This window comes from Ziziphus jujuba, chromosome 1, assembly GCF_031755915.1.
Source record: "Ziziphus jujuba cultivar Dongzao chromosome 1, ASM3175591v1".
In the NCBI taxonomy this organism is placed as follows: Eukaryota; Viridiplantae; Streptophyta; class Magnoliopsida; order Rosales; family Rhamnaceae; genus Ziziphus; species Ziziphus jujuba.
Window position 1 is genome coordinate 36,030,144 of NC_083379.1, and position 6,345 is coordinate 36,036,488.

General features: G+C 32.6%; 1 long non-coding RNA gene across 2 annotated transcripts; it reads left to right on the forward strand.

Moving 5' to 3' along the window:
• The first annotated feature begins 3,983 nt into the window (after positions 1 to 3,983).
• On the forward strand, positions 3,984 to 6,345 carry LOC107435921 (uncharacterized). Of its 2 annotated transcripts, none has more exons than XR_007242372.2 (3): positions 3,984 to 4,694; positions 4,880 to 4,970; positions 6,002 to 6,345. It is a non-coding gene; the product is annotated as an uncharacterized LOC107435921 (long non-coding RNA). The 2 variants fall into 2 exon arrangements; XR_007242370.2 differs by having other exon boundaries at positions 6,016 to 6,345.

Below are 6,345 nucleotides of genomic sequence, written 5' to 3' on the forward strand. Positions count from 1 at the left end.
ATTCAATTTTGGAAAGATTTTTGATCAAAAACAAAAAAATTAATAATTAACCATAAATTTTTATACCCACTGGTTTAATAACTTTTTTTTTTTTTTCTTGTTTCAACAGTGAAACACACATGGAAATATTTAATCAATATATATATAAGCATAAAAATGCAATATATACATAGCAAACAATAACATAATAAACAACTTAAATTTCCACATTATATTTACATATATAAAAATTATTAAAACGTCTTAAGATTGTTGGAAAAATATCATAGATGAATATATGTAAATACATGTGGACAATTTAATACAAAATAAATAAAAATAAATACAAAATAAATAAAGCATTTTAGAACCTATATGTCTTTGAAATTGATCTACTTTCTAGAAAGGTTGACCGAGGCCTGTGTGATACCATAGTGTCCTTAAGACGTTTTACGCCCACCGGTGCAGGAGTTTTGTAGTAAACGTCTCCCAGGATACAACGGCTGCAAAAACTTTTAGATTTAGCACATCTGAAGCTTTTCTCTTCGAACTCTTTGTGTACCTTCACTTTACCACATTTTTTTTTTTTCCGTATTTCCTTCCAAAAATTAAAATTGAAAAGAACGTTGCAGTACGTGCAACCTTCAAACTCTCACCAAGGAGTTATTCTCTCGTAAAACTCTCTCCCACTATTATCAAAAAAATATTATTTGATTTAAATAAAAATTATTATAACAAAACTCAACAACCGAAAACCCAAATCATTTACACTTGTGGGCCTAGGCCCAACTCTAACACTCTTAAAATATTTTTCTCCTTTCATAACCAATAAAAAATACAAACAGAAGTTTTGGAAGAGTTTCGCACATTATTCATCAAAATACGTGGCCTGGAGCATTACTCTGCCATAGTTTGGCTGACACCTTAACCGCCGGAAGAATTCGAGAAGTCCAAAAGTTTATATACCCACATCCTGCAGCCATATAGGAGCTGCTGGAAGCCCTAAAAAGAAAAAAACCTCCTTGTCTTTATTAACGCAATTCATATATAAGTTACATGAACTTACTGCTTAGAAGGTTATCGATATTATTGCTCTGATGTCTGTATTGAGTCAAGGTCTATATCAAAATCTATGCCATCCAAAACGTGAAAATGATTTCCCACCTAAGAAATTGTTCCATGAATTTTCTGCTCATAATGTGGAGAATCCTGGAGAGTTGCTCCCAATCACTCCTTTAATGTAATATAAGGTTCTAAATATATAGTCCACTAAAATATTTACCAAGATGATGTGACCGTCAAACATTTAAAAAAATAAAAAATCAACGGTGTGGTTATAAACTATTTCCCACACGTTTGAAGTAGGGAGAAGTGGTGAGGTGGTACCATCTCCTTACTGATCTCTCCTCATGTTTTATCTAGAAAAAATATGGTTAAATTTTCATTTAGGGTGTAAAATCCTTTTAAAAATTAAAGAATATTCATTTTGTCGTTATTAAAAAAAAGAAAGAAAGAAAGAATCATGATAACATGAGGAGAGTTTACAAGGGATTGAGGGATAAAAAATTAATTAACTTCCTTTATTTCCACCGTAAGTGTTTGGTTAAAAAACAAGAATCGGGTTGGCAAAAATGGAAAGAAAAGCGTGTAGTTGAAAAAAAGGAAAAACCAAAGGAAAAAATAATAATAATAATGATAAGAAGGGGGGTAGGGGTAAGAAATGTATTCTAAAAGTGTCCTTTTTTTTATTTTTAATTTTATCTGAGAGAGATTATATAAAAGTTTCGGGCATGTTATTTTCTCTAAAGCTTATAATACAGTAAAATTTCCTTTCTGTTTCTTCTTGTAAATAATTACACATTCTTTACTAAATTTTAAATATTAAAAACATTCTATAAAGATATATATATATATAGTCTGGATTTTTTCTAAACCTAAGAAACTAGTAAATTTCTTAATATTAAGTAATTGCATGCTTTCACTAATATTGTTGATATTGGTGAATTTAAAATGGACTAAATTTACATGTTTTCCCATTCTTCAAACTTGTTCGACCAAAAATAAAAGGTTCTAAACTTGGAGAAATCCCAGTAAATTAGGCCATTGGCCTGAGAATTCTCTCAAGCCTACATTGCAATAAATGAAAATAAATTGAATCAAATCCAACCACAAAATTTTTTCAATCAATTTCAATTGCCAATAAATGTTCAAAACCCACCAAAGCTTATATCGATTTGGACCATGAATCGTAGTCTTGGTCTCCACCACTTGACGATTGCATCCTCCCACTGTTTCCCAAATCGATTTTCCAAAGAATCAAAACAAGAAATTGAAAAAAAAAAAAATGTAAAAGGGAATGATGGAGATATGGAAGAAAGTTCAACGAGATTTTGTTTACAGAGTGAGACTCATTTATGACTAAGCTACCGAAAAACAAAAAAGCAAAAAAAAAGAAAAAAAAAGAAAAGGGTTTCTGGAAGAACGAGAAATGCAAAAAACAAATGGAATCAAATTTATTTAATAGATTTTTCATTTTGTCCTTTTTTCTAAATTTATATTCACTTTTAGAAAATTAATATTTGGTAAACCATCATATGATTGCTCGTGATGCACAGTGCACAGAAACATATACAATTTCAAGAAAGCCATCACTAGTGTCCATTGGCCATCTACATTGATATCCTACTGTTGAAGACGACAGGTTTCCATAAAAGGTCGCAATGCTTGGGAAAATCCTAGATCCACTAATTCAAAGCTGAAAAAGATATCAACATAAGGAGTGAGAGAACGTCTCTACAGTGTAAAGGTGTTGGTTTCACTGCCGAAAGACAACAAATGCTGTTCTGAGAGTCTCACGAGCCCAGCACCTGGTAATTCCCCTAAACCCTAAACAAAAAGTAAGTAAAAAAAGTAATAATAAAAAAAATAAAAAAATAAAAAGGATAAAACGATGCAAGGTTACAGTAAGTTTGCAATGCAAAATGGCAAAAAAAAAATAATAATAATAAATAAATAAATAAATTATTTAGAATTTAACATGCCAAATCCAGTATAATTCAGAGAGAATATTTCATTTAAATTCTTCTTTTTCTTTCTCTCTCTAAATCTCCATGAATTTCAATTTCTGATTGCTCTTATTTCCTATCCCTAAATTTTTTTATTTTTATTTTTTGTTTGGCTTCGTTTCTGATCCGGCAATATGATGCGAATTAAGAAGGAAGAATATGAATAAAGATGATACACCTCGAAATTAAAGGGGGTGGATTATGTTTGATAGGAGTGATGGAGTTAGTAGGAATTTTAGTGTTTGATTTGTGCATTTTTTATTTGGTTGTTATACATGCAGGGATTGATGTATCATTTTTGCAGGGTTAATTAGTTGACAAACAAAAAGAATCATATTAAATAATCAATGGCTGCTCCACCAGCAAGGGCTATAGCCGATTACAATTACCTTATAATGCTGCCTTTGGTCGGCAATAGCGGTATTAGTAAAGAGAAAGAAAAAATGAAAAAATAAAGGAGGTTTCTAGTAAATTTAATTGAGAAGTATGTAGAGGTGGTAATTTTGATCGCATATAAAATAGCACCATATGTTAAAGTGGTATTTAATTCAATTAAATCATCTGAGCCTATTTGTTCAAAAAAACCAAAAAAAAAAAAAAATCATCTGAGCCCATTAAATTAGGCCTACAGCCCAAAAAGGCCTAGAAAATTTGAAGGCCCAATTTGGTTAATAACCCAATTTCATTATTATCAAAAAGTGCTGCTATTTACACGGCCAAAACTTCTTCTTGCACTGCATTTTGAGTAAAATGACCAGAAGCCCCATTCTTCAACTTTTCCTTTTAAATTTATTATTATTTTTTTTTTCCCTCCCATGTCTGACAACCAACAGCCAAAAGGGGAATTTGGCCTATATTCTTATTTTAATGAAAAGTATCCCTGCCTTTTAAAACTTTTTTCATCTACCCATCTTTTTTTCATTATTCCAACTTTGTCCTTACTCTGTAAATCACTTGCAATTTCTTTCTCTCACTGATCAATGTCTCACCTACCACATTCCACATCCAGACAGAGCTTTTACAGCTTTAGCAGCTCACCTCTTCTTCTCTGCTGCTTGTCTTATGCTGATGTTCTTCCCCAACGTCCGTCTACAACCCCATCGCTTCCAATCAGCTCCCTCTAGCTGTAATCAGCGATATTTACCTTCTAGACTTCGTGGATCCGTCTGGGTTTGTTCAGGAAATCTCTTCCAAGGTCAGCAGAGTGGTGGTTTCGGATCACTACAAGACCGCAGTAGATTGCAGTGAGAGTTCTTGTTCAGTTGGTGAGAATGTGGAGAGGGTTATTGACATCCGGAGGAGTGGAGCTACTGTTTTTTATTATTATTTCAAGGAAAGAGCTGGTAGTGGTCTAAAAGATTTGAATTTTGTTTCGATGAGGGTTTGATCTTTGAATCCATCTTCGTTCAAGCGGGTAATTTGTTTTTATCGGTTTATTGAATTTTTATTTTATTTTATTTTATTTTTTAAAGCTGTAAAGCTATAAAATTCTCTCTTTATTTGGGTGTACAAGGCTTTTGCATTTGCTTTTTTTGAATTTGGAGGATGTAATTAGTCAGGGATTAACCGGCTTATCCTAGAAGCAGGAATGATTCTCTCAGCCAATAATATGAGATTGCTCTTGTGGCTGGAGCATTTGGAGATTGCCTGGTATAGTCAATATATCCTTCTCTCTCTTCAAACATGGGTCATTTTTATATATGTTCTTGTACTTATTTGCTCCAGCGTATAGAGGTATTCTGTTAGGTAGAAGTGAATTGATGACTGAATTCTTAGTGTACAATCATGTCAAGTTTATACATTTGTTTATGTTAGATTTGTCCTTCTATACGTAGGCTATGAAAGATGATTCTGTATTGGAGTTGAGGAGTGAACTTGGACATAAATTAGCCAACAAAAGCTGTAATCTAAAGTTGAGGTGTTGAGGTATGCAGCTATCTACCTACAAATATGATTGTCAATGTATTTGTAGCATATTTTTCTTTTTCTTTTTTAACATTCATTGATTAGACATTTTTTTTTTATGTTATTAGTTGACTTCAATTTATCCATAGAAAATAAGTAGGCTTGGAGTGTACGTTAGTTTCAATCTAGTCTAAAATTGTTATTTTGCTAGCTGCACTAATAGTTGTTGACATGTTGTGGGCCTCAGGCAACTTAAGGACTTAAATGACATAGATGATTACAATAGCTTCACATTTCATTGGAGAGATTTCTTTTCTTGAAGAATTTTCTGTTCTTTTCTCCTTTGAATGCATTGATTATTGGCTCGCCACATTTAAGCATTTACATGCCAGTTTTCTCGTAATCATAATTCCTATGGAAAAGCAATGTTGAGGACCAAAACTGGTAAGTATGGCGTTAATTGCTTAGGATATTCTTTCTGGAGTTATAATGTGGTAGATTGTTCTTTTCTCCAGTAATATATATTCATGCAACAGAGAAATCATACCTTAGTTCTCTCTGATAAATTGGATAAGCCCCTTTGTCAGAGTAAACAACAGTCAGTCACTGGGCATTGGAAATCACTTCAACTCTATGATGATGTGGTTCAGATAATACACCTAATCTTTTCCTTGGTTACGAATTGAATGCCAATACTTCTGTAGATTTGTGTTCCTACTTTCTTTTGATTATCTTTGAAGTGTCACAACTAAAAATGCCTCTAGTAACTAAAAATGCCTCTAGTGTCACAACTAAAGGACTACAGGGGGTCGCCGAATAATATAAGAATGGCTGCCAACCAAAGAAGTCTTTATGAACAAGCCACTAAAGAAGTGAATTTAATAGCTCTTATGAAAGCTCCAGGCTTGCTGCCTTGTTAATGATTTTCAAGTTGATATTTCTATAACTATATCAAAATGGTTTGTATAGGTCCTTATATTATTATTGGTTTTCGGGGATCATTTAAATCTTGTTAGAATGCTTAAGAAGCAACTAGTAATGTTCTTACATAGAAATCTTTTTCTAGGCTCAGCAGACAGAACTGTGAAATTCTGGGATTTGGAAACCTTCGAACTAATTGGATATACAAGCCTCAGAGTCACCGCATTCGACGTCTACTTGGTGAGTGAGCAGGTCTGCAGCCGAAGAGAGCTTGGGAGAGAGAAGAGAAAGAGAGAGAGAGCAGGTCTGCAGTTGGTGTTCTTTCTTATATTTTTTAACATTAAAGAATGTTGCACTCAACATGTTCTATAGTGCAATACATTGTTAAAAAATAATTGTAAATTTGGATGATTTGTGAAAGAAAAATTTAAACGCAATTTTGATGATAATTAAAAATATCCTCACCTTAAAAGCA